Source organism: Trachypithecus francoisi, unplaced genomic scaffold (assembly GCF_009764315.1).
Source record: "Trachypithecus francoisi isolate TF-2019V2 unplaced genomic scaffold, Tfra_2.0 Contig01579, whole genome shotgun sequence".
NCBI lineage: Eukaryota > Metazoa > Chordata > Mammalia > Primates > Cercopithecidae > Trachypithecus > Trachypithecus francoisi.
In genome coordinates this window covers 12,130,416-12,158,126 of record NW_022681442.1, presented here as the reverse complement: position 1 = coordinate 12,158,126, position 27,711 = coordinate 12,130,416, and the positions used below count along the sequence as shown (strand labels likewise).

At 50.7% G+C, this 27,711-nt stretch overlaps 1 protein-coding gene and 1 long non-coding RNA gene across 5 annotated transcripts in view; both read left to right on the top strand.

Annotated features, from left to right (window-relative positions):
* Positions 1 to 27,711, top strand: part of GRK5 (G protein-coupled receptor kinase 5) — a 250,470-nt gene that overhangs the window by 79,417 nt on the left and 143,342 nt on the right. The window contains exon 1 of one of the 4 annotated variants that reach the window (XM_033181333.1): positions 19,554 to 19,809. The exons of 2 other annotated variants lie outside the window; for them this stretch is intronic. The gene's annotated coding sequence lies outside the window, so the exon portion shown is untranslated. Of the gene's footprint in view, positions 1 to 19,553; positions 19,810 to 27,711 lie in introns of those variants that run through there. One more of the 4 variants, XM_033181323.1, reaches the window with a different exon arrangement.
* LOC117065920 lies at positions 131 to 27,486 on the top strand. Its single transcript, XR_004430100.1, has 3 exons — positions 131 to 3,966; positions 6,185 to 6,842; positions 26,866 to 27,486. It is a non-coding gene; the product is annotated as an uncharacterized LOC117065920 (long non-coding RNA).

Here is a 27,711-nt window from a genome sequence, read left to right as displayed (position 1 = left end):
CCATCTCTACTAAAAAATACAAAAAACTAGCCAGGCAAGGTGGTGGGTGCCTGTGGGCCCAGCTACTCGGGAGGCTGAGGCAGGAGAATGGCGTGAACCTGGGAGGCAGAGCTTGCGGTGAGCTGAGATCCGGCCACTGCACTCCAGCCTGGGCGACAGAGCGAGACTCCGTCTGAAAAAAAAAAAAAAAAAAAAAAAAGCACAGAGAGGAGGACGGCTATGACTGCGGCATATCAAACGCCAGGGCTATGTGGTCGTGGGAGGTGTGTGCAAGGCTGGCACGGTCATCTCCCCCATACTATAGAGGGCGCTGAGGCTCCCCCGTGAAGCGAGTCGCCCAGGTAGACACAGCCAGGAAACAGGCTTAGATCCAAAGAGCTTGTCTGATCCCAAAGCCCTGCTCATTCCCGCTCCTCCCTGCTGGCCTTGGGTTCATCCTAACCCTTTGCTTTCGGTTCCCCCTCTCTGGGCTGGACGGACCTCACAGGTAGGAACGGCCTGTGCCTGTGTCCTCTGCTCTTAGGGTCAGCCCAGAGCTGGGAGGCCATGGGTGTGCAGTCATGAAACTGGGCACATCCTCTGGGGCCAGCCATCCTGCACCTCATGTTAGAGATGATGGTGTGGGCTCTGTTCCCCTTCCCACCCTTTCTGCCTGCAGAGCCTCCCTGGAGTTTATGAGCCCTGATGGAGGTAGGGAATGCCATGGCTTACCCTCGACACACATCAGTACCCAGCAGGAGTGGCAGAAGGTCTGTGGACAGGGCATGGGGGTGCAGGGGGAGGAGAAAGTGGGGGGGCTCCAAGCACCCGAACCTAAGCTCCATGCCAGCCAGGACCTTGTCTGTCTTGCTTGTTGTAGTTCCAGTGTCCGGTTCAGGGTCTAGCAAATAGTAGGTGCTTAATAAGTAGGCATCGACTGGATGGGTGGCCTCCGAGTCCTGCTTCCCTGTTTCCCCAAAGCTTTGTTATGGGTTCTTTAGCTACTGCTGAGAGGCCGATAGGCCAAGCTGAGGGACCATCCCGTGTTGTCTGTGACCCTGCCCTGGAGGGTCACATCTCTGCCGCACCTTACTGTGCCACTGCTGCAGCGACATGGTGGGCTCCTGGCTGGCTGGAACGTGACCCCACACCCTGCCTCTGGTTGGACAAGCATCCCTCAGCATGGACTGGCTTGGGTGTGTGTGGGGAGTGGGGGTAGTTAATTCACAGGGCAGCAGGCCGGCTGCTCTTCCTCCTCCCTGCCCCTCCTCACCCACCCGGCCTCAGCCACTCCATTCCTGGACGCCCATGTGCCAGTGGTGGTCGGCTGGTCATCTGGAGGGGAATGCGGAACATGGTGTCTGAGCTACTAACCTCCAACCTTGGGTGTGCCCTTGAACTTTTCTTTAAGCAAAGGCTTTCCAACCCCCAGCAGCACTCAGGTCACATTCCCAGAGAGCCTGCACAAGAGGGCTGAGTCTGTTTATTTTTCAAGATTTCAAAAAACATGCCTTTTCCCCTTCTGACCTTAAGCAAAACTTTTTTTTTTTTCCTTCCCCCTCCAACACTTGTATTTTTAACTTCATGAGAAAATATGGTAAGGGAGCAGATTTTATTTTCAGAAACTGATTTTTCAAGATTTTTTTTTTTATTTAAAAAAGAAAGGCTTTGGGGGATAGGGAGAAGAAAGATTTTTGTTTTGTTTGTTTTTGGAGCTGAGGAGGTCCGGAGCCACGTGTCTGCGGCCCCTGCTCAAACTCCTCTAGAGATTCTGGCATGTTGAGGCTGCAGTTCTTTTGGTCATTGTGATCAAGGATTTCTGGGCACCTTTCCCTCTCCTTCTGAAGACTTAGGACTGGACCAGCTAAGGGCTGTAAACAAGCATTTCCCTCCCTTGGCAGGAAGTGCTTAATGTCTTTGCTTTTGGGAACCGGTGTTCTGGGCAGGCTGGGAGGCCGCGCCTGACCTGCCTGTGGCTCTCTTCCCACTGTGGGGCTCAGAAGATGGTGGCTGCCTATGGGCATATCACAGATCCTCAATTCCAGCTGGTGGATGCAGGATCTGAGGCCCAGAGAGGGTTGGTGACTTGGCCATAGTCACACAGCCACCTGGATAGAGATGAGTGGTGAGCGGTGAGCCCGGAGGAGCATATGGCTTCTTGCCTTCTTGGTCTTTGTGCACGTGCCACCCCCTTCCTGAGTCTCTCCTGGCCCAGCAGTGGTTTGCTTATGGTCTTCCTGGAGGCCGTTTCATCTTAGGCACAAGCTGAGCTACCTCTGACCTTGTTGGGGTAGCCTAGGTGTGGTTCTTTGGTTTTTATTTTAGTTTGTATAACCATGTTCTTTGTTCAGCTCCTATCAGGGTTAGGGAGGTCAAACACCTATGTGTCAGGATACTCCTGACACACACTATTTAAAACTCACACTGTTTTAAATGTATGCTATTTAAAACTTTATGGTCAGCTGTACTTAGCGGCTGAGAGTAGAGAACTAGGAAAGCTGGTGGCTACTTGCAAGGAGCAGCTGCTTAGTAGTGGTTGAGTAATAAGGACCCCAGTTGCTGAACAGCTCCTGGAAGATATCTGTTCCCGGCTGGGCGTGGTGGCTCATGCCTGTAATCCCAGTACTTTGGGAGGCCAAGGTGGGTGGATCGCCTGAGGTCAGGAGTTCAAGACTACCCTGGGTAACATGGTGAAACCCTGTCTCTACTAAAAATACAAAAATTAGCCAGACATGGTGGTGGGTGCCTGTAGTCCCAGCTACTCGAGTGGCTGAGGCAGAGAATTGCTTGAACCTGAGAGGCAGAGGTTACAGTGAGCTGAGATCATGCCACTGCATTCCAGCCTGGGTGACAGAGCGAGACTCCGTCTCAAAAAAAAAAGAAAGAAAAAATCTGTTCCCTTCTCCCTATGGCCGTCACCTCTAACCTCTACGGCCGTTATTCTGGTTCAGTCTCATTTCTTCTCTCTCTTGGACTTTTGCAGTAGCCCCTAAAATACTATCCCTCCTGGTTTTGCTGACGTCGTAATGATTTTAAAGCCACATCTGACCGTTTCTCTTTCACAAAGTGGTTCCAACTTCTGCCTCTAGAAGGCAGGCACTGTCTTCCCTTCCCAGGCACCCCACAATCCAGCCATTCCCAAGGACTCACACAGCCCCTGGAAACCTTTCTGCTTAGAATGTTGTCCTGTCCTCTTCTGCTTGGTGGCCCCCTACTTGTCCTTCCGAGTCCCTCTGAGACATCCCACCTCTGGGGAGCCTCTAGATTCCTTGGGCTGGGGTTTCCCCTTCTGTGTGTGTGTAGCCTTCTGCTCACGTAGATCCTACAACAGCCCTGTGTTGAGACATAATCATCTCTTCCTTGTTTGTCTCATCTTCTGGGCTGGGCTCCTCTGAGGAGGGGCTGCTTTCCATCCTTGTGTTCCTGGCAGCAAAGCCACTGCCTGTCCAAGTCAGAGACAGGAGTGTGATTATTCAGCGAATGAGCCCAGGATGGAGTGAGGAGGATTGTGGGAGAACAGGAGGGACAGACAGATTGTTCTGTAGTAGTGGGTGGCTTTGCAGAGGGGCAAGACTTCTGCAAGTTGGTCCTTGAGGGATGAGCGGACATTAGATTGGTAGGTGAATTTGGAATGGGGGATGTGCTAGAGGCTCTGGAGCCGGCCGCAGGGTATGGGGTGATCCGGCTGGTGTACATTTTTCTCCATGATCTTCATGTTTCCTGTGGACTGATCTCTTCTACTTTCTGAGAGCTGCCATTGGCGGTGAAGCGGGGCTCCTTTGGGTTTGCGGTATCACCAGTTCGGCAGGAGACGCGGTGAAGCTACAACCAGCTAGACCCGTTTAGCTACACCCAGGGTTGGGTGTTTGGCCTGGCATCCTTGGAAAAACAGTTGTCTGGGTGCAGGCTCCCTCTGGCCCCTGGCAGGATCCTTTGTTCAGTCTGGAACTGGGTGTGACGGTGTGACCATGGCTGCCTCGGGCACTGGTAGGTACAGAGCTGCTTCCTGGAGCAGAAAGGAACTGCTGCTGCTGCCTCCTCCTCCTCTTCCTCCTCCTCCTCCTCCTCCTCCTCTTCCTCCTCTTCCTCATCCTCCTCCTTCCTCTTCTTCCTCCTCCTCCTCCTTATCCTCATCCTCCTCCTTCTTCTCTTCCTCCTCCTCCTCCTCATCCTGTTCCTCCTCATCCTCCTCCTTATCCTCATTCTCCTCTGTATTCTTATTCTCCTCCTTCTTCTCCTCTTCTTCCTCATCCTCCTCCTCCTTCTTCTTCTGCTCGTCTTCTTCTTCCTCCTCCTCTTCTCCCTTCTCCTCCTCTTCCTCCTTCGTCACAGCCACACGGTGCCTTGGCTTCACAGGGACAGCCCCCACGTTTATCTGCTCATTGCTTCTGGGTTGACTGCCTTGGGCAGGTGGCTATTTTGGGGATCTTTCAGATAATTAAAAAAAAACTCAGTACCCTAAACTTCCCCAAACCTGATTCTTACCCTCAGGGCCTAAGTACATTTGAAATTGCACACAAACTTAAGGTTGCCGTGTGCTAGATGGGATAGGGTGAGGAGCAGGACTCTTCAATCATAGTTGTTCCTGGGTGTCGGTGAGGGATTGGTTCCAGGACCTCCTGAGGATACCAAAGTCTGCAGATGCACAAATCCCTGATAGAAAATGGTGTCGTATTTGCATATAACCTATACACATCCTCTGGTACATTTTAACTCATCTCTAGATATCATGTAAATGTTATGTAAATAGTTGCTATGCTGCATTGTTTAGGGAATAATGGCAAGAGAAAAAGTGTGTACATATTCAGTACAGATACAGTTTTGTTTTTTCCAAATGTTTTCAATGCATGGTTGATTAACTCCACGAATGCAGAGCCTGTGGATATGGGAGGCCAAACTGCGTGTTGACTTTATGTTTTACAAAGCATCCTCTAATCATTGAATACTGGGAAACTTCAAGCTCTGGGCCAGACACTGCACTAAGCATTTGGTGGTTTCATCTCCTGTCATACTCCGGAGCAGTATGAACCTGTTCCCATATTATAAACAAAGGAGCTAAGACCTGAAGAAGCCATGTATAAGCTGTTGTTTAAGGTTATGCAGCCAGGAAGTGGCTTACTCTCTCCTTTGAATCTTACCCCACTCTCGTGAAACAGGTGGGGGACATATTTTTATGTCCCATTTAACAGACAAGAGACTTGAGGCAGCTGGATGCTGTGCCTCAGGCCTGTAATCCCAGCACTTTGGGAGGTTGATGGGTGGGTGGATCACTTGAGGTCAGGAGTTTGAGACCAGCCTGGGCAACATGGTGAAACCCTATCTCTACTAAAAATACAAAAAGTAGCCAGGCATGGTGGTGCACACCTGTAATCCCACCTGCTTGGGAGGCTGAGGCAGGAGAATTGCTTGAATCCAGGAAGCGGAGGTTGCAGTGAGCCGAGATTGTGCCACCGTACTCTAGCCTGGGACATAAAGCGAGACTCTGCCTCAAAAACAAACAAACAAAAAACCATAATAACAAACAAACAAAAAAACAAGAGAGACGTGAGGCCTGGAGAGTAACACAGAGGTGCATCCAGCCTGCACTCAGGCTTCTGATTGCTGATCCAGGGTGCTTTTCTCCGGCCATACCCAGCCTGGTTCTTTAGCTAACAATGCTAAGCTCTACTATGGGATAGTTGTAAAACCTTGAATGCAAAGCTTGAATACAATTGAGGAGAAGAGATGGGGTATACAGCAAACACTCTGTGTATTAAGTGATTGTTGTTCCTCCATCTTTTGACCTCCCAGTGCACAGCCATGGGGCTGTCACTCTGGTGACCTTTGGCCATGGTCATTGGGAGGGTAGTTTATGTTGACTGTGGAGTGCCAGGCAGCAAGTATCAGGCAAATTGGCTTCTTTGTACATTCCTCCTTCCGCATAGACCTTGGGCCCTCTTGTCACTGCCTAGGAGATTTGCTGGGAATCAGGAGGGAGTGGATGATGGCCTGGATGCCTGGGTGGTGCCGCCTCTGCCCCGAGGCAGCAGTCAGTGCCAGTATGGGGCTGGGTGGGTGCTGCCATCGCCTCAGGGTGGTACCCGAGTCTGGAGTAGGAACAATACTCTATTGTTACGTTAAACCTGAAATAGAAGCCTTCAGATGAAGGGGGTGAGTATGAACTATTATGGTCTAATACTGACAAGAGCACTCTGTGTCTTTTCAGATGCTTGACAATCACCTGCTAATCCCTGGGGTCTGGGAGCTGAGCATTTTCAACCCCCACCCCCACCTCTGCTTTGTGGAGTCGGGGAAAAACAGAGACCCAGGAACTGTGAAATGAGGGAGGCTCAGCTTCTCCACTTGCTTTCATGGTGTGAGGGGACGCATGTGTATTTATTTGCCTCTGACCCCTCCTGCAGGGAGGAAAGGGTACCTGGATCTGGGTGAGAGGCGTGTGTGGTGGTGAGAACATTTCACAGACCCAAGTTCAAATCTCTGCTCTGCCACTCGAGCATATTTCAGAACCTGTCCTAGTCTCAATTTCTGGGTAAGGTGAGACTATACCCACTTTTAATGGGTCCATAAGACCTGATCCAACCCAGCAGGTGTTCTCGGGGGTGAGGACCACACCTCAGTTGGTTAGACGTGTCCCCCCGTTCCTCTGCCAGGACCTAGGAGTTGGGGTGAGGGGCTGGGTTGCAGGGAAATGTTGAATCCCAAAGTGGATTTCCCAGGCAGGCACTGTCCTGACCCCTACCTGCTGTCAGCCACTGTCCTGACCCATACCTGCCGCCAGCCACCTATCAAGCTGGACCTCTGGGCTTTTCTCTTCAAATGCTCTTGTTCTCAGGAAAGGGCCAAGACTCACCCCAAGGCACAAGGTAAGTAGGAATCAGGTGTGGGCCCATGGTCAGGAGACTTGGGTCTAGACTCTGTGTGGCCAGGCTCATTGCTCAAGCTCGCAGAGCTAAGGAGGAGGGAGGTAGGGGGAGACATAGAATTTCTAGAACTCCTGAGGTTCTAGGACAGGGGCCAGCAAACTGTGACCCTTAGGCCAGTTCTATTTTTACAAATAAAGTTCTTTAGTTCTTTTGGAACAGAGCCATGCCTGTTTTTACATATTGCCTATGGCTGTTTTTCTCTCCAATGGCAGAACAGGGTAGTCTTGACAGAGATCATGTGGTCTGCAAAGACAAAGCCTCTTTATAGAGAAAGTCTGGGCGGGGCATGGTGGCTGGCTGGGCGTGGTGGCTCACGCCTGTAATCCCAGCGCTTTGGGAGGCTGAGGTGGGTGGATCACGAGGTCAGGAGATCAAGACCATCCTGGCTAACATAGTGAAAACCCGTCTCTACTAAAAATACAAAAAATTAGCTGGGCATGATGGCACGCGCCTGTAGTCCTAGCTACTTGGGAGTCTGAGGCAGGAGAATCGCTTGAACCTGGGAGGTGGAGGTTGCAGTGAGCCGAGATCGCACCACTGCACTCCAGCCTGGGGGACAGAGTGAGACTCAGTCTCAAAAAAAAAAAAAAAAAGTCTGCCAGTCCCTCCATCAGATCACAGGCATCTTAAAGGGAGAGAACATATCCTGTTTGTGGGGCCCTAGACTCAGCACTGGGCAGGACACTGCCGGCACTCAGTAGGTATCAGTTGAATAAATAAGTGGAAAATCCATCAGGCATTGCTGGTGGGAATGTAAACTAGTAGAGCCACTGTGGAAAATGGTGTTGAGATTCATTAAAGAAGTGAAAGTAGAACTACCATTTGATCCAGCAATCCCACTCCTGGGTATCTACCCAGAGCAAAATAAGTCATTATATGAAAAAGATACTTGCACACGCATATTTATAGGAGCAAAATCATGGAACCATCCCAAATGCCTGTCAAATCAATGAGTGGATAAAGAAACTGTGATATATGTATATATGTGTGTGAGTGTGTGTGTATGTATATATATATATGATGGAATACTACTCAGCCATTAAAAAGGAATGAATTAATGGCATTTGCAGGGATCTGGGTGAGATTGGAGACTATTATTCTAAGTGGAGTAACTTAGGAATGGAAAAACAAACATCGTATGTTCTCACTGATATGTGGGAGCTAAGATTTGAGGACGCAAAGGCATAAGAATGATGCAAAGGCATCGAAGAACGATGGACTTCGGGGACTTGTGGGGAAGGGTGGGGCAGGGTGAGGGATAAAATACTAAGGTGCAGTGTATACTGCTTGGGTGATGGGTGCACCAAAATCTCACAAATCACCACTAAAGAACTTACTTATACCACCCAATAACTTAAGGGAAAAAAATTTTAAAATAATAATAAAAAAAGAAAACCCATCAGGATGATTTGGGCTTCAAGAGAAATAAGACTTGATTACAAATGGTTTAAACAATAACAAATGTTTATCATCCCACATCATAAGAAGTCTGGAGCTAGGTGGCTCCAGGACCAGCTTGGCAGCTCAGCAGTGCCATCAAGGACCCAGGCTCTTCTTATTTTTCTCCACCAGCATCCTCGACATACTGGCTTGGTTCTCAGGCTTGTCCCTTCATGTCACAAAATGGCTGCGACAGTTCCAGGCATCACATCTAGTCCCATTTAGATGTTCAGCTGAAGAAGGGACTTTTTCTCTTCTTATCTCTCTGAGGAAAATAACCTTTCCTAAAGCTCCCCAGCAGACGCCCTCCATCGGTTCTACTAGCCAGAACCAGATCACATAGAAAATGCCCTAACTGCAAGGTAGGCCGGACAAGTGAATATTTGGCTTTTTCTGACTCTGTAGTTGAGGAGGACTCTGTCCACAGGAGTAAAGGGAGAGGAACCACTGGCTGGTGAACAGCCACTGTTCAATGTCTGCCACAAAGTTCTGCTGTAGATGGAAGAAGAGATGTTTAGTTGTGCCTGGGGAGAGCAGGCATGGGTGGCAGAAAAGATTTCTTGGAGGAGGTCCTGGAATGACTGGTCAAAGTGCAGGCTGCTGTAGATGACGTCATGGTGCATTATTAATTCTGGTTGCTGGTATAGGAAATGGTTCCCATGGCTGACAGACTCTGATGAGCATCTCTCATGGCTTTGGCATATTATGGAGTTTTTCCTCCTAAAATCAGTTTTGCAGCTCTCATAGAACAACCCTTGAGGGGAGTTGTATATATAATCTTAATTTTCTAGACGAGTCAATTAAAGCTGCCAGAAGTGAGGTGACTTGTCCACAAGCAGCACATTCTGTGGACAGAGCCTAGGACTGACTGAGTCCAAGCGCAGGGCCCCACCCCAGTGCTCCTGTGCAGAAGGACACACTGGTCACCCTGCAGGCAGCCATCTGACCTGTGAGAATCTGGATTCTGTCCTGGTATCTGGTGGCCACAGCTGAAGCTGGCAGCTCCCCTCACACCAAGATAGGAGCCTTCTGGGAGCTGGCCAGCCAGGAGATCAGCCTCAGTGAGGAGCTTCCAAAGGGATCTGGTGTCATTATGGGCTCCCTCCTTCAGGACACTGTGTGGAGACTGGAGGAAGGAGTCGGGACTAGTATGGGCCCAGACTCTGCCGTGGGGTTGGTTTGGAAACAGAAGCTACCGGGGAGATCTTATTCTTTCTTGGGTGTAATTTCAAAGTCATGGTGAGAAAATGAAATGTGATGAAGCTGTAGTGTTGGCCTAGAACGGGACCTGGCATTTAGAAAGTCTGGCGAATGTTAGTGCGTTTTTTCCCATTATCACTATCACTATCACCATCATTACCACCTCTGTTGTATAGGAGCCCTGACAGTCTGCAGAGGAGTGCAGAGTCTGGCCTCCCCACTGTACAGAGGTCAGATGTCTCTCTCTCATCCTCCACCAGGCTGCTCTGGCAAAAGACTTTGCTATGGTTTGAATGTCCCTGCCAATACTCAGTTAAAATGTGATTGCCATTGTGGTGATACTATGAAGTAGAACTGGTTAAGAGGTGATTAGACCATGAGGGCTCTGCCATTATGAATGGATTCATGTTGTCAACTCAGGAGTGGGTTTGTTGTGACAAGAGTAGGTTGTTATAACAACCTACAACCTACTCTTGTTGTTTGGCCCCCTCTTGCTCTCTTGCTCTTGCCCTCTCTTGCCCTTCTGCCTTCTACCATGGAGTGATGTAGCGCGGAGGCCCTTACCAGATGCTGGAGTCATGCTCTTGGACTTCCCCGCCTCCAGAACCATGAACCAAGTAAACTGTTGTTTCTAAATTGCCCAGTCTCAGGTATTCTGTTACAGCAACACAAAACAGACTAAGCAGACTTCTGGGCTGAACTCAGTAGAAACTTCTTGTTCTAACCTTATGATCTCTGAGCAGCATTTGAAATTGACTCACTGTCTTTGCTTGAAATTCACTTATTGCTGGGGTTCAGGGCCCTACCCTCACTGGGACCTCACTTTGTCTTTCTAGCTATGTTTCTTCCAGAATTATTGACACCCCAGGGCTCAGGCCTCAGCATTCTGAGGGGGAAGTATCTCTACTCAGAGTTAACATTTATTGAGCACTTACTGCAGGCAGGTGCTATGCTCGGCACTGTACATATCTTGTTTAATCCTCATGATGCAGCTCTCTGAGGTCAGTACTATTTGGTCATTTATTCATTCATTCACCAAGATTTTTGGGCTCCTACTATATGCAAGGCACAATTCCAGGTGCCGAATAAGGCAGATATGTTCCTACCTCTGGGGAGCTGATGCCTAGTGGGAATTATTCAGGTTAACAGGAAACAGAGTGGAGACCTGAGGCTTCTTACCTGGTCACAGCCCTGGTGGGCAGAGAAGCCAGCTCCACCGCCGTGCTCTTGAATGCTTTTGTTTCTGGTCCCACCGATGGCCGTGAGTCCCTCACCTCGAGTGCACATTATCTCTCTCTTGATGCCATTGACTCTGCCGGGGTGTTCTCAGCATCTCAAACTTAGCATTTTCAATAGGTGTTATTGCTAGTGTTGTTTTTGTTCTCTCTGAATGTACTCTTCCTTTTCATCCTGCATCCACAAATGGCCTGGGAGCCTGTCTCAACACCCCCTCCCTTAATCTCCAAATCCTGTTATCAAGAGTGGTCAGATCAGCTTCTTCAGTGCTCGCCCAGGACCCCCTTCTTACTCTTCCTGCCATGCTTCCAGCCCCACACTTCCTAGGCACCCTTCTTTCTTTCCATGCTCTGGCATGTTCAGCTTTGCTTTCTCTTCACTGAGCCTTTGCACATGCTGTTCCCTCTGCCAGGAATTCCGTTTACCCCCAGCTATATCCCCCACCCCTGGCCATCTTCATCCATCGCTCAAACACTGCCTGCCATAGGGCCTCCTTGACTCTCTCTGCAGAGCTCCCCGCTGCTCCCTGTGGTCTGCACATTCAACCCTCCTTGAGTCACACCTCTTACTAAAGTAAAGACTGGCACATTCACCTCCTACCACCCTGGGAGACGGGGACCAGGCCCTGTCTCCTCTTTCATCTTCAGTGCCAAGAATAGCAGGTATTCACTGACCAACAGAATGAATAAATGAATATTGGAGTCAGTTTCTGACAGAGGCCTAGGAGGCTTGAATTTATCTTTCGGCCGGGCGCAGTGGCTCACATCTGTAATCCTAGCACTTTGGGAGGCCGAGGCGGATGGATCACCTGAGGTTAGGAGTTTGAGACAAGCCTGGCCAACATGGCAAAACCCTATCTCTACTAAAAATGCAAAAAATTAGCTAGGCAGGGTGGTGGGAACCTATAATACCAGGCTGAGGCAGGAGAGTGGCGTGAACCCGGGAGGCAGAGGTTGCAGTGAGCCAAGATTGCGCCACTGCACTCCAGCCTGGGTGATGGAGCGAGACTCCATCTCAAAAAAAATTAAAAAAAAAAAATTTATCTTTCATACCAGGAGAGACAGTGAAATCCTGGGTTTCCTTTGTGGAGCCTTAAGTTCATCTAACTCAGTAGTTTCCAAACTTGCTTAATGTCTTAGAAAGCTGTTGTGCCTCACTTTAGTGGTTCTGGGGTGGGGGAGTTGTCACTAGGGAACCCTGCAGGGTCCTGTTGAAAGAGTTTGAGAACCGCTGCTCTACCTCAAGGCCTCATTTTCTACAAGAAGGAAGTGTGGAGAAGGAATGGGTTGAAGGTGCCCTTGACCATGTAGTGACTGAGTCTGGAGTAGCGTACTGGGCTCTTGGCTCCGCCTGCAGTGTGTCACAGACCCTTCATTTAAGCAGATTTTTTTTTTAAAATTATACTCTAAGTTCTAGGGCACCTGTGCACAACCTGCAGGTTTGTTACATATGTATACATGTGCCATGTTGGTGTGCTGCACCCGTTAACTTATCATTTACATTAGGTATATCTCCTAATGCTATCCCTCCCCCCTCCCCCCACCCCATGACAGGCCCCAGTGTGTGATGTTCCCTAAGCATATGTTCTTAAGGGGAAGCAGCCTTTTCTTCCTGGTGTACTCAGCTTCCCTGGCATCAAGCACTCGCTGCAAAAGGCTTGGTGGCTCGGAGTTTGGATTTTTCTTTAAACTTAAAGTGTTGTTCTTCCTCAAGAAAAATGTTGCTGCTGAGTGGAAAAGTCTGCATGTCTCATGACCCTGGGTGCCACTGTGCCACAGGTTTTTACAAGAGTTGGCAAATATGTTTTTAAAATGGAGAGGTGTGCAGGAAGTGGGCCAGCAAGGAAGGAGAATATAAATCTTCTTTTTCGCAGGATGCAAAATTTGGTTTATTTGCAGACCGATGTGTTACCTTCTAAAGGACTAGCCACAAGGTTGAACCCTCAGTCTAGGTTCTGCACTGCTGTCCATTGCTCACAGACCAGAGTGCATCTCCCAAGAGGCAAAAGAGCCAGTATAAGAAGTGGGTAAGCAGTCTGTATATTGGGGGTGTGGTGGATGGCACAAGGGGCAACTCAGTCTAATGAAAGACATCAGTTTGCCATTGGGAAAGGACAGAGGTTGTCTCCTCTTGCCCCCAGATAGTCACCCAGCTTAGAAATGCATAGAACTGGGAAAGAGAATAAAGTTTCCCCCAGGTTCCCTCTAATCACAGGCGGAACTAGGACTTTGGGAGACGATCTCACCTGCCTTTCATTCCCAAGAGATCAGTAGCATTTGTGTTTTAAGAGGCAAGTCCTTCTATGAATATCTATGAATATCTTGATCTTGAGGTTTACAAAGGACTTCCAGACTGTTTCTGTGGGGTTTGCTTTTAATCAAGTCGTGCTGTTTACATAAAAAAGTGCAGAACCTGGCTGGGCGCAATGGCTCACTCCCAGCACTTTGGGAGGCCGGAGCAGGTGGATCACTTGAGGTCAGGAGTTTGAGAGCAGCCTGGCCAACATGGTGAAACCCTGTATCTACTAAAAATGCAAAAACAAAAAAAAACAAAAAAAACAAAAAACACCAAAAAACAAAAACAAACAAACAAAAAAAACCTGGGCGTGGTGGCAGGCGCCTGTAAACCTAGCTACTTGGAAGGCTGAGGCAGGAGAATTGCTTGAACCCAGAAGGCAGAGGTTGCAGTGAGCCGAGATCGTGCCACTTCTCTCCAGCCTAAGCGATAGAGCGAGACTCAGTCCCAAAAGAAAAAAAAAAGTGCGGAACCCACAGACATACCTATAGACATACGGTTTTTCATAAAGTGATAAAGTATGTACCCTGTGGAACCCTAGTCAAGAAACACGTCTTCTACGGCCCCAGGAGCCCCCGGAAGCCCCTTCCAGGCCCCATCTGCCTTGGGGTGGTTCTAACGATGTGGGTTAGTTTTGCCTGCCTTTGAACTCTGGGCGAAAGGAGCCATGCAGCCTTGGCTCTTTTGAGTCTGGCTCCTTTCACTCACTGCTGTCTTTGAGATTTGGGCCTGTGGCTGCGTGCAGTTGTGTTTGGTTCATTCTCGCTGCTGAGTCCTATTCCACTGTCTCCACTCATAGTGGGTTTTGACAGCAGCTCCATGAAGTACATAGGGTGCGGACTGTTCCTCCTGTTTTATTGGAAAGGAAGCCCAGGCTTGGGGAGCTGAAGCCACCTGCCAAGGTCAGGAAAGTCTGCGGAGGTGGGCTGGGGCTGCCCCCAGAGGTCTCCCCTGGATCTCCAGGGGACACTCCAGACCCTGAGACCTACATAAAATAGCGTGATATGTTCTAGAACTTTCCCCACAAGTCTCACATAAATCTTTCATGCTGCAACAGAAGTTAATTTCCACATATTTTTTTCATCTGTAGAAATGGAGAATCTTGGCTGGGCGTGGTGGCTCATGCCTGTACTCCCAGCATTTTGGGAGGCCGAGGTGGGTGGGTCATGAGGTCAGGAGATCAAGACCATCCTGGCTAACATGGTGAAACCCCGTCTCTACTAAAAATACAAAAAAATTAGCCGGGTGTGGTGGCGGGCGCCTGTAGTCCCAGCTACTCGGGAGGCTGAGGCAGGAGAATGGCGGGAACCCAGGAGGTGGAGCTTGCAGTGAGCCGAGATCGCGCCACCGCACTCCAGACAGGGCGACACAGCGAGACTCCATCTCAAAAAAAAAAAAAAAAAAAACGAAATGGAGAATCTCTCCTTCTACCCTGGGCATTTTCTGGAAGTCACCCCTTGGACAGCAGCAAAGGGATGCTGGGCTCCCCCACTTTCCCACCCTGTAATTATCCATGTTACTGCTGTGTTTCTCAAACTGTGACCCCAGCCGGAGGCCCGGGCAGACTGCCTCAGGCCCACGTTGAGCTGGAAACAAAAAGGCAAAAGTGTCCTCCTAAAATGTCAGCGGTGCCCTGCTGGGCAGGCCTGTCCTCCATCCAACTAACGAAGCCACTGCTCACTCTGTGCTTTGGCTGCTCCTTTCTCTTTTTATTATTATTACTGTTTTTGAGATGGAGTCTTGTTCTGTTGCGCAGGCTGGGTACAATCTCAGCTCATTTCATCTCCGCCTCCCAGGCTCAAGCGATTGTCCTGCCTTAGCCTCTTGAGTAACTGGGATTCCAGGCACCTGCCACCACACCTGGCTAATTTTTTTTTTTTTTTTTTTTTTTTTGTATTTTTAGTAGAGATAGGGTTTCACCATGTTGGCCTGGCTGATCTCAAACTCCTGACCTCAAGTGATCTGCCTGCCTCAGCTTCCCAAAGTGCTGGGATTCCAGGCATGAGCCACTGTGCCCAGCCTCCTTTCTCTTCTTTTTAAATGGGACGTCTGTCACCAGGGAGACCCACACCACCACCACCTCTCCTTTGCTACAGCAAACTGTGTCCATAACTCTGGGTCTTTTATTCTGAGCCCTAAAGGTCAAACACCCTTCTGTCTTCTAGCACAATTCTGTCTAGAATTGTGTTGCTTCAAGGATCTGGGAGTGACATCCCAGATGTGAGGTGGGAGGGGTGTTACCCACAGCACAGAGGTGGCTCTAGGGCACGCCCTATCCGATGGCTGCTGACGAAGTGACTTGACTTTTCTAGGAACGACTTGTCCTCTGTGCGAGAAGTTGCCAGCAGCTTTCTCTTTAGGCTTCCAGAAGCCCCTGGCTCTCCTTTTGAGTCACTTTGACCATGCCTCCTTACCAGTCAAAACCTGGGTTTTCTGAATTCCCGGAAGTGCTGTTTTAGCTGCTTTTCTGATCCCTGAATAGCAAACACTTAGCGTGGGTAGCATTTTCCCCTGCCAGGCCAATGGCAGACATTAATAATCAATTGTGGGACTCCCTGTTCATTGAGCCAGGACCCTGTCTTGAGTTCCAGGATTCCCGGCAGCCACTGCCATCTTTTGGAGCTCATTCACTTAATGAAGTCTTTCTGCTTTTGTAGCACCAGGTAGTATGGGCAGAATTGCACTTTCTGCTGAGGAGACTTGATTCCTTATGAAAATACCAAGGAATGAAGGAAAGCTGCATTTCTAAAGCATTGTTGGCTTCCTGGACTCTTTCCCTTGCAGGTGGGGTGGCAGGGAGTGGGTGATGGGGCAGTGGCAATTCTGGATGCAGGAATCCACATTCCTTTAAGGTGTCGTTTACTGCTTCCAGAATCCCACTTTCAAGGAGACTTGAAGCTAGTAAAATGAATAGCTGGGCTTCTTCCCAGCCTGTGGAGGCCTCACAGTGGTAGCTTGTTAGCAGAGTCCTCAGAATATATCCAGGATAAAAATGTGACTTTGTGCAAGTCCCCAGCTTGGAACAGGGTCACATCCTGCTTCCTGGGTGATGCTACCTGGTAGAGGAGCCCGAGGGCAGGGGGCAGGCTCCTTGTGTCTGGGTGTGGTGCCCTGAGCTCCTTGCCCTGCTGTTTCTTTCCAGAGCAGAACCCTGGGGCTTACTGGAGCAGTGACCACCTCTGATCACAGGAGCTGGTTGTACTTTGTCTTCGCAGGCTGCGAAGGAGCCTCTGGAGAGTGGCGATTCCTCCCTCAGCCCCACATTTCTACCTGCTCCCCGGGGCACCTTGTTATTACAGTTCGACTGGCTGGGGTGTGTCAGGCCTCAAGCCAGCCTACCTGGTAGTTTCCAACCAGACTTAATCGAAATGTAAATACTTCTTGGGGCCAGAAAGCAGGACTGTCCAGGTGTTTGAGCAGAGGCTGCAGAGCCTGGGAACCGCAGGAGAGGGTGGGGGCCTGGCGGGTTCCTTCCACACAGAGGCCTGGGGTTCCCTGGGGCCTCTCTGCCAGGGGCTTCTGGAGCAGCTTCTGTCCCCAGGTGACCAACATCACCCCCTGCCCTACTGCTGTATATGCATGCTGTCACTGGGGCAAAGGTAGTGCTAGTGAGAGCATCTGCTCCCCTCCTCCATCCCTGAAGGAAGATGATGGCTTAAAGGTTGATGGATCCAATATCTTGCACTTTAGAGAGGGGGTCCTCAAGACTCAGAGAGGGTCAGTAACCCTCGTGAGGTTGCACAGTGAGCAGGAGTACGGACAGGTGCACTCATGGAGGGTGAACCATGTGTCCGGTATTGTTCTAGGATCAGCAGTGACCAGTTCATATGCCGGCTCTGCCCCGGGGCAGCATGGTGAATTGAGAGTAAAACACTAGGTGGACGAGATCATGTTATATCTGAAAACAGATGATTTATACATGTGTAAACTAATAATGTCTGATAGTGATGAGTATTCTGTAGTGGATGAGGTGCAGCAGGATTAGATGAGAGAATGAGATAGACTCAGTGGAGGTGGAGGTGTTACCTTAGATGAGGCCTGGGGAGCCTCCAAGTGTGGGTGTGTGGAGGTCATATTAGTTGAGACCTAGTTGTCAGAAAAGGGATGGTCAGGCAGGGGCACAGCCAGCAGGGCGAAGGCTGGGCGATGAGCACAAGCCACAAGGGTCTTCATGGGCCGGGAGGAGCTCAGAGTGTCTGGAGTGGAGTGCGGGCCTGGGGCATAGTGGTTGTGGGGGAGTCACAGAAGCCATTTGGACTTGATTCTAAACCTGTCGGGAAGTCATTGGAGGATTTCAAGAGAGAGAATTCCATGATTTGCTTTGGATTTGCATAACTGGTTGCTGGGGGGAGATAGTTTGAAGGCGGTAAGAATGGAGGTGGGCGGGGAGGAGGCTGGTTCAGGTGAAGATGCTGGCCTGGTCCAGTAGCAGCCATGGGGACACAGGGAGGGGGACTGGTGTGGATTTCACTGCAGAGCCCAGACTTGGGGATGAACCCAGTGTGGCATGGAAGGTGGGGGAGGGAAAGTGAAGGACCCCGGCTGTCCCCTGGGTTTGGGGCTCAACTAGGGCTCCTTTGATCACTCATCTCCCACTGCATGGTGTCCCCACAGCCAGACTCAGGGTCCTTGCCCATGCTAAAACGCCAGGGTGGTGCTGGCCCTGTGTCTTCAGGATCATCTTGGGAAGGTTGACTCACCTGCCTTTCTGGATCCAGAAGGCGGAGGGTGTGGTGTTACCTGGTGCTGGGGATGTTGGAAAACTCAGAACCTGGGCTTTATCTTGACTGTGTTTAGTGACGCAGCACAAATCTAGAGACATGACCAAGAGGCAGCTTAGAGCAGCCCTGGCTGAAGGGCCAGAGCAGTGGGATGAGGTGGCCTGTGGAGGAAGGAAACCTCCGCCTGGAACCTCGAGGGGAAAGCAGGGCCACAACAGTATGCCAGCTGTGTGAGCTGCTTTTTTTTTTTTTTTGAGACAGGGTCTTACTCTGTTGCCCAGGCTGGAGTGCCGTGGCACGATCTCGGCTCACTGCATCCTCCGCCTCCCAGGTTCAAGCAATTCTCCCTGCCTCAGCCTCCTGAGTAGCTGGGATTACAGGCGCCCACCACCATGCACGGCTAATTTGCTGCTGTCTGTTGAGTGCTCACTGTGCACGGACTTCTGTGCATTTCCCTGTCATTCCTCACAACCCTAGGTGGCAACATGGACATTCTTCTTCCCATTTCATAGATGCAGAAACTGAGGCTTAAAGAGTTTTTGGCCTAAGGTCACCCACCTAGTGAGTGGCTGAGCTCACCCACAGGACCCTCAGTCCCGATTTAGGGAGTCTATAACCAGCACCCAACACTGTCTCCAGCACCCCATCCTGCCTACTCACCAGCCATCCACCAAGGGCTGGCTCTGTGCTTGTCTCTCTCTAGGGGTGGGGCATGAGAACCGACCCCATGCAGTCCCCACCCAGAGGTGCTTGCCCTGTGCACGCAGATGCAGACCAGCAGGGCATTTGCAGAAAGGCAATTGTTCTCTTAATGAGGGGTGTTTGGGCAACTCCCTCCTTCCCTCCCTCCCTTGCTCTTTTCTTCCCTTCCTTCTTCCCTCCCTGTTTTTCTTTAGTCTCTCCCTTCCCTCTCTCTTCTCCCACCCCCTCCCTTGTCTTCTTTCCATCTCTCCCTGCAGTTTTTCTTTTGCTGACACCTCTTTCTGAAAAATCCTGGGTGTCTGGCTGTGGGGAGCTGCAGGAAAGCCCAGATGAGGTCTCCTTAGTCTTACCTTGTGGCTGGCAGTGAGGACTTGACCTAGAATCTCTGACCTTCCACCTCCCTGGGCTCTGAGCTCCAGGGTCCCATGGTCCTCCAAGGCTGTGGGAACCCGTGGTCCCCTCCCTTGCCTTTCCTCTCTTCGCTGACAGAACAAGGGGCCGGCAGAGGACATGTCAGGTTCATCTCAGAGACCTGGGGAAAGACGGGCTCGGCATGATCTGCTTCTGCGGTGACGTCTCTCTTTCACTCACATTCGAGCATTCACTCGTTCACAGACCTGTCAGAGGTCTGCTGTGTGCCAGGCAAACGTCCTAGGCACTGACGAGCAAAATGGACATAGTCCCTGTCCTCTTGGGTGGAAACCCAATAAAGACATCAGTGAAAAGCAGTAAAGCGCCACTCCCTGGGAGACACGTGTAAGTGCCCAGAGCAACATCAGTGGAGAGGTAAAAACCTGGAAGACCTAACCTCTCAGCAGGAGAGTGGATGGAGGAATTATTTTGACAAAATCTATGGATATGCAGATTTAAAGAAATTTTGTTCTCATTCTGTAAGCTTGAAATGTTTCATTGCAAAAAAGTAATTCTGGAAGTGTGTATCTAGCAGAGGAAATGACATGTGCAAAGGCCCTGAGGCAGAAAATCACTCCCAGTGAGGAAGCAAGTGATGGCCTCACCACTGTACTTCCGGTATCTCTGCTCGCAGCCACCCGTGAGACCGTGGAAAGGCCCCGTGTTGCGCCTTTGGAAGGCCTCCCTGGGAATCTTGGGTGTCAGCTGGAGGACTATGTGATGGTGAGGGAGTCGAACCACTGGGGCAGTGCCCACCTGGGCTGGATTTGGGGGAGGGGGGAGCCTTTTGGGTGAGTCAGCCCTCTCTGGTTGGAAACAGCAGAGTCTAGTTGAGGCTCTGCCAAGGACCTGTGATGATTCGTCTGTGGAGAAATTTGCCGCTAACAGGCCATCTGTGTGAGGTGAGTCACTGTTTCCCCCGTTTTGTTGATTGCAGACACCTCTGTGTGAGTCTGTTCAGCCTGAACCGCACACACTGATGAACTTCAGTGCCTGGATGAGCAAGCTTCCTGCGTGCTTCAGCTTGGGGTGCATGCGCGGTTCTTCTAGGATTTTCTGAAACTTGGTCAGGGGCTCCTGGACCATGGTTGCAGATTGAGAGCCACTGAGCCATTCTGGGTCCTGCTTTTTGATGTGAAATGGAAGCCCAGAGTGGGGATGTGTCCAGACCCACACTGAGATTACACAGCGAGGGAAGGAAGCCGGGGTCCTGGCTGACACTTGTGGGGCAGAGCACCCTCTCTTGGCCCTCATCATGGGTTTTGGTGTCCCTAGCCACGATTTGTTCTGCTGACATCTCCTGGGGAAAGAGATGTCACGTCTACCTGGGCCCCTGGGCCTGGTGGGTGGGGTGTGAGAATGTGGCCGGGGCCGCTGCACCTGCAGGTGTTTCCTGCAGACATTCTGCTGGGGAGCACTTCCCCTCTTCTCGCTGCAGGTGACTCACCGGGTGCAGTGTCCTCTAGCGTCTACTGGGTGCAGGGCACTGGGGAGCCATGGGGGATGCTTCTTTGAGCTCGTCTGTGCCAGGTACAGTTATAGGGTACTGGGGGTTGCCTGAAAGAATGCTGTGTGACCTGGATGGCTCACTTTTTCTCCCTGGGCCGCTGTGTCTCCAGCCATCAGGGAGGGGCAGGTGTGGGTGATCACCAAAGGTTCCTCTCGGCTCTGATGTCATTCATTCTGAGTTGGGTGGAGAGTAGGAGATAATTGCAGCCCTTACTCACTGAACTTTCTTAACTATGTAAATGCTTTACGTGCATCAGCTCATTGACACCTGTATCTATGAGGTTATAAAGGAGTCAGTTGAAGCACAGAGAGGTTAAGTGAATTTCCTGGAGTCACACAGCTAGTAAATTACATAGCTGGGTTTAAACCCAGGCAGTCTGGCCCTGGAGCATGCAGTCTTAATCACTGCATGATTAAGGCTGAATAATGGTCCCCTAAAGTTGTCATATCTGAATCCCTGCAGCTTGTGAATATGTTACCTACCTGATAAAAGGGGCTTTGCAGATGTGGTTAAGTTAAGGCTCTTGAGATGGAGAGGTTCTCCAGAGACATCAGGTGGGCCCAGAGAAATCACAAGGGACCTGCTTAGAGGGAGAGTTGACTGTGCCTGTGAAAAGGAGTTCAGAGTGATGCAGCTTGAGAAAGACCTGACCAGCGACTGCTGGGTTTGAAGGTGAAAGAAGGGCCATAAATGGAGCCAAGGAAGACAGGTGGCCTGTAGATGCTCCCCTGCAGCCTCTGGAAGGAACACTGCCATGCCGACACCTGGATTTAGCCTCTGGAAGGAACACTGCCCTGCCGACACCTGGATTTAGCAGAAGTCAGACTTCTGACTTCTAGAACTGTAGGATAATACATTTGTGTCTACAGCACTCTATTTGTGCTATTAATAACTTGTTACTGAAGCAAGAGGAAACTCATGCAGCCGTGCCCTACTCTGGTCTCCTGGTGGCGAGCCCTCCTTTCTGCATACACATTGGATTTTGAATTCTGAGGGATAAAAACCTCATCTTCCCAACAGCATCCTCGTTGGCCATTTTACAATTCAAGAAGCATTTTCTGGGAAGCCTTTTTAAGCCCCACTGCCTTGCCCCAGCTTGCTCTGCTGTGTCGAAGGAATGAGGTGGGGGGAGTACAGAGAGAAATGGTCATGGGGAACCTGGGGCCCCAGCCTATGCCCTGCCTCTGTGAGGCTCCATCTGAGCACCCACGTCTCCAGGCATCGTCCTTGGTCCCCTGGGAGTGGGCAGCCATGGCGGGTCTGCACTGTGTGCTTGTGCATCTTTGTAGGCTGAGCCTGCGGGGTCAGAGCTGGGTCTAAGCCTGCTCCCCAGGTCCTTGCAGGAACATAAGTGCCCGGGTTTATCTTTGGGTACCAGAGCTGTGCCCACAGCAGCTCCTATTCGGATCTGGATCAGGGTCAGGCCCCTATCACTGACCATGCACCCCAGGCATGCCTCACCCTGCCCCGGCCTCAGCTTCCTGATCTACAAAATGGGTGTCATACTGTAGCCCTGCTGAAATTGTGTGCTCGTGGTAGAAGTGACTGGAAATAACTCTGTGTGTGGCAAGGGCTTTTCGGTACAGCCATCTGTGGGGTCATCTGTGATGTGTGGGCCAGGCGTGTGCCCCCTCAGAATCCTCTCTGGGTCCCCTGACTCCTCCCCAGGAGCAGCCCAATCCATGGGGCTTCCCTTGGCCGTAGGCGCTTGAAGGGAAAGACGAACATAGTCGGGGTGACAAAGGTAGGAGGCATGTGTTTTTCTTCCCAGTGACGTTGGGCCAGTCAGCTCGCTTCTTCATAGCTTCGGTGTCTTCTCCTGTGCCATGCGGTGGGGGAGCTTTCTTACGCGTCATTCCGAGGATTAGAGAAAACGGCTGCATAGGCACTGTGGCTGCCATGCTCAGGCCTGCCCTCACCCCCGACCTGCAGGCCAGCTGCTTCCTGGTTCCAGGGGGCCAGGGGGAGGATCTTAGTGTTAGCTTGAGATCCTGGGCAAGTTCAGTTCTGAGGCAGGGGAGCCCTGTATGGATTTGGGGAATGCTGGCAGGATGGCCTGCCGGCCGGCCCCCTTCTCCCCCTTCTCCCCACTTCCCAGATGGAGCTGAAGGGAGAGGACTCTTCCCTGAGGGAGGCAGATCTTCCCAGGGCCCTTCTGGGAGCTCCCTCCAGTGAGGAAGCTGGTGCTGAGGCTGGGAGGGCTGGTGCCCAGGGCCCAGGCTCTTGAGCCTGGATGGAAACTGGGGCCACCTTTAGAGTTCTTGCCACATCCCTGCAGGGCTGGTGCATGAGGGACTGTGTGGTCTCTAAGAAGAGAGGGTTTAGCCCAAGGGTCACCTCCTTCAGGAAGTCTTCCCTGATTCTACAGGCAGGGTTGATTGCACCTCCCCAGTGCCCCCTCAGTCCCTTCTTCCTCTCGTATTGTCACCTGGCATGGGTCAGTGCCACCCACGAGCCTGTGAGTTCTTGTAGGGCAGGGGCCACGTACCAAGTACCAAGGAGGTCCTCGGTATGAGTCTGCACGGTGGAGGGAAGGGGAGGCAGAGCTGAGCTCAGTAAGGCCTTGGTGGGAGGGAAGCATGCTGGGAATGCAGGGTCCAATGGGAGTATTGAGGAAGGTTGAATCAAGGACAAGGAAGGGCCCTTTCAACCCCCAGGTCCTGTGACACTGTGTGAGATCAGGACTCAGGGCAGAGTAGTGGTGACAGCTCACATTTACTGAGTGCTAACTGGTGCTAACCACAATCTCACGTAGGCCCTAGCAGCCTTCTTAAGAGGATGGTGTCTCCCCATTTTAGGCTTGAACAATCTGAAGCTCAGAGCGGGTAAGCAGCTTGCCCAGGGTCACACAGCTATGGACAGAGACCAGATGTGAACCATGGCCTGGCTGATCCCAAAGCTCTTAGGAATTACACTGCATTGCAATGGGTTTTAAAGGAACCTTGGAAGGGACAGTTCTGGCCTCAGCGTTACTGATATTGGGGGTAAATAGCACCCCAGGAAGTGCTTCAATGGGTCTGTAATTTAAGTTCTTTCCATAGAGATACAATCTGGAGCTGATCTTTAAGGACAAGTGCGAGCTCTCTAGACCCCAAGGTGAGGCTCTCAGGTCCTGTCCAGGAGCACAAAAAAAAATGGGATTCCTTTACCTTCCCCGGGATGTGGCTCAGTAGCTCATGGATTCATCATGAGGACCCGTGGGACCTGCAGACTGGCAGCCCACCTTTTTCTCTGGGCTCATCAGTGTGGGAGGAGACCTTGCAGGAAGCAGGAATCTCTGGGGCCGTCCTGGAGGTTGTTTCCTACAGAGGCCGCAGAGAGGCGGAAGTCAGGGATGGCACCTAGATGTTTGGGCCAAGTGACTGGGTGATGGTGGTGCTGTGAACTGAGGTGGGAGGCCCTCAGGAGGAGCGTGCTTGGGGTCAGGGTAGGTGGGCATCACTAACTCTTTCCTGGATCCAGTTTGGGAGACCTCATCTCTGTGTTGGAATCCTCTCTACAGGTGCCTCTGTGCTGTGCTGGTTTTGTGCTTTCGTGGCTTCAGACTTTGGGGGAGCTTTCTTAGCACCCAGCTCTTGCTTGTCCCTTGAGTCAGCGTGGACTGGGAGTTAAGAGCCAGGCATTCTTAGGCTCAAATCCCAGCTCAGCTTCTCAGTAGCTGTGTGCCCAGACCCCTGTCCTCTCTGGGCTTGTTTCCTCCTCTGCAAAACAAATCTACTTTACTGTAGGGTCATGAGACCCAGAGACTATGGAGGTGGAGCATGAAGGCCAGGGCCTGTTTCATCCTAGCGTCTCAGTGGTGCAGGCTTCCCAGGCCTTGTGTGTACACGATCATGTCCACATGGTAATGTACCTGAGTGCTGAGCAGGTTTTGATTGGCCAGGATCTCTACAGAGTTTGTTTAGCTTCTTTGAAATAGGGGATGCAGAAATTCTGGGGAGAGCAAAAGTAATTAGTACTTACAGGAAAATGCAAATATTTTTGTGAGTATCCTATGAAAAATTGGGGTATTTTTCCTGAGCAAGTAGTCCTGTTTATTTCTCCAACGGAATTGCCACAGTTGCAGCAGGGGCTGGCCTACAACTGCCAGGAGCGTTTCTCAGGGGTCCACTCACCTCCCTTCCCCTGGCTTTCTCTTCCTCTTTAACCCAGAGAAAACATTATGGGGTAAAAATGACCAAATTTGGGCCTTGCTGCGAGAAGAGGATTACTCTTGTAGTGAACAGTCAATTTTTGTGGCCAGACTTTTCTCAACTGTGAAAACCAGAGTGGGCAAAAACATCGTGAGCACAAAAATACATTAAAAAATTATTTCCTTGGAAAGAACTTTTTGTTTTTTTTCCAATTCTGCTACTTCTTGGGAAAAGACTTTTTTTTTTTTTTTTGAGACGGAGTCTCGCTCTGTCGCCCAGGCTGGAGTGCAGTGGCCGGATCTCAGCTCACTGCAAGCTCCGCCTCCCGGGTTCACGCCATTCTCCTGCCTCAGCCTCCCAAGTAGCTGGGACTACAGGCGCCCGGCTAGTTTTTTGTATTTTTTAGTAGAGACGGGGTTTCACCATGTTAGCCAGGATGGTCTCGATCTCCTGACCTTGTGATCCGCCCGTCTCGGCCTCCCAAAGTGCTGGGATTACAGGCTTGAGCCACCGCGCCCAGCCGGGAAAAGACGTTTTTAAGAAGATCAATAGTGTTTGAAAGAGGACTAGGGGTCTGCTTTCTCCTAAGAGATGTAGAGGAATAGAGGGAAAAGGAAGGAAGCCCCAGGCGGGGTGGGGTTGGGCAGTTGGGATGCAGAGCAAGAGGGCTTAAAATGGGATGATTGCCCGCCTCGTGCCTCATACAGTGCAAGGGCTTCAAGCACATTTTCGAATCGACCCTTACAAAGGGCAGTTGGTTATTAGACCAATTAGGAAACTGTGGTTCAGAGAGGTTGGGGAAGTGGCCTGTGGTTATTCAGCTTGTGGACAGAGGAGTCAGCAGCCCAGCCTTCCCTGTCTGTTGGGAGCCCCTTCTCTTTCCGCACTGCCCTAGAAGAAGGGGCTCTTGATCCAGGGCTGGGTCAACAGACACAGTGAGATGGGAAGAGGCACACAAAGGGGAGGGGCTGCGCGGACCCTCCGCCTTGCTGGGAAGGTGGTTATATTCCCTTTTTCAGAGCAGCAAATGGAGGCTCAGAGATTCTGGTGTGCAGTGTGGCTTATTTGTTGTTGTTTCTAAGTCCATTTGGAAATCGTCTCTTCCCTTCCAGTCCTGCCTCCCCCATCTGTTTATCCATCCATTGATTCATCAGAGATTGATGGAGCTTTTGCTATGTCCAAGCACTGTTCTAGGTGTTTGAGAGTTTGGGATACCCACTCCCATGAAGTCTGCATTCCAGCGGGAGGTGAGGCAGAGACTGGCAGGAAGCAATGAGCAGAATAACTCAGGAGGCCACACAGAATGCTTGCTGCAGGGTGATGTGTGCCTGGGAATTAGAAATTAACAGTAAAAGAAAGGCAGAGGGGTCCTAAGATGGGGGCAGTGGGGCAGTGGGTGGGGGCAGGTTGTTGGATTAAAAAGGGTGAGTAGAGGCTGAGCATGGTGACTGACACCTATAATCCCCACAATTTGGGAGGCCGGGGCAGGTGGATCACTTGAGCTCAGGAGTTTGAGATCAGCCTGGGCAATGTGGCAAAACCCGATCTCTACTAAATATACGAAAGTTAGCTGGGCGTGGTGCTGCATGCCTGTAATCCCAGCTACTCAGGAGACTGAGGTGGGATAATCGCTTGAACCCAGGAGGTGGAGGTTGCAGTGAACTGAGATCGCTCTACCACTGCACTCCAGCCTGGGTGACAGAGCAAGACTGTCTCAAAAAAAAAAAAAAAAAAAAAAAGAGTAGAGGATTTTCCTTTCTAGTGACAGAAATGTTTTAAATGTTTTGGAACTAAATGGAGGTGGTAGAAGCACAACACTGTGAGTGTACTAAATAATACTGAATTGTTCACTTTTTTTTTTTTTTTGAGACGGAGTCTTGCTCTGTCGCCCAAGCGGGAGTACAGTGGTGCGATCTCCGCTCACTGCAAGCTCTGCCTCCTGGGTTCACACCGTTCTCCCACCTCAGCCTCCCGAGTAGCTGGGACTACAGGTACCCGCTGTCATGCCCAGCTAGTTTTTCTTTTTGTATTTTTAGTAGAGATGGGGTTTCACCATGTTAGCCAGGATGGTCTCAATCTCCTGACCTCGTGTGGTGATCTACCCGCCTTGGCCTCCCAAAATGCTAGGATTACAGGCGTGAGCCTCCGCACCCAGCCTAAATTATTCACTTTAAAATGGTTAATATTAAGTGAATTTCATTTCAATAAATGATTTTTTTTAATGGTGATCGGGGTCAGCCTCATGGAGAAAGTGAGAGCTGTGCAAAAGCTGCAAGTAGGCCAAAACTGTTAACCCGCGGCTGTTTTCTCCCAAGGAGCAGGAAGAGGATTCCAGGAAGAGGGAGTAGCCAGAGCAGAGAAAATGAGACCAGCTGTACCTCGAGGGCCCAATCCAGCCACTGCCTGTTTTTGTAAATAAAGTTTTATGGGAATACAGCCATGCTCATTTGTCTACACACTGTCTCTGTGACCCAGAGACCCTATCTGGCCCTTTGCGGAAAAAATCCTCAGGCAGGAACATGCCTGGGGTGTTTGAGGAGAAGAGTGTGGCTGGAATGGAGTGAGGAGAGGTGAGAGTGGGAGGAGATGAAGTCAGGGAGGCAGTATGTGCCGAATCATGGTGCCCCTGTGAGACTTCCTGCTTCCTGTGGTACCCCTGGCAATGTTGGGACAGACGCTGTCATCATGCTGATGGGGAAGCTCTGGGAGTGTGTGTGTGTGTGTGTGTGTGTGTATGTGTGTGTGTGTAGCATAGTAGGGTATAGACATAGCTGAACTTAGAGTCAGATGTCAGAGGACCTAGTCTTGAGACCTGCTGTTTGTCCCTTGCCAGCTCTATGTCCTCAGTTCTGTCATCTACAGAGCCTGATGGTGGTGGTGATCGTGGTGGTAATGGTGGTAATGGTGGTGCTGGTGGCTGTGGTGATGGTGATGGTGGTCGTGATAGTGATGGTGGTGGTAATGGTAGTCGTGATGGTGGTGGTAATGATAGTGGTGATGGTGGTGATGGTGGTGGTGGTGGTAATGGTAATGGTAGTGGTGATGGTAGTGATGGTAGTGGTGATGGTGGTGATGATAGTGGTGGTAATGGTGGTGGTGGTGTTAATGGTGATGGTGGTGGTAATGGTAGTGGTGATAGGGATGGTAGTAATGGTGGTGGT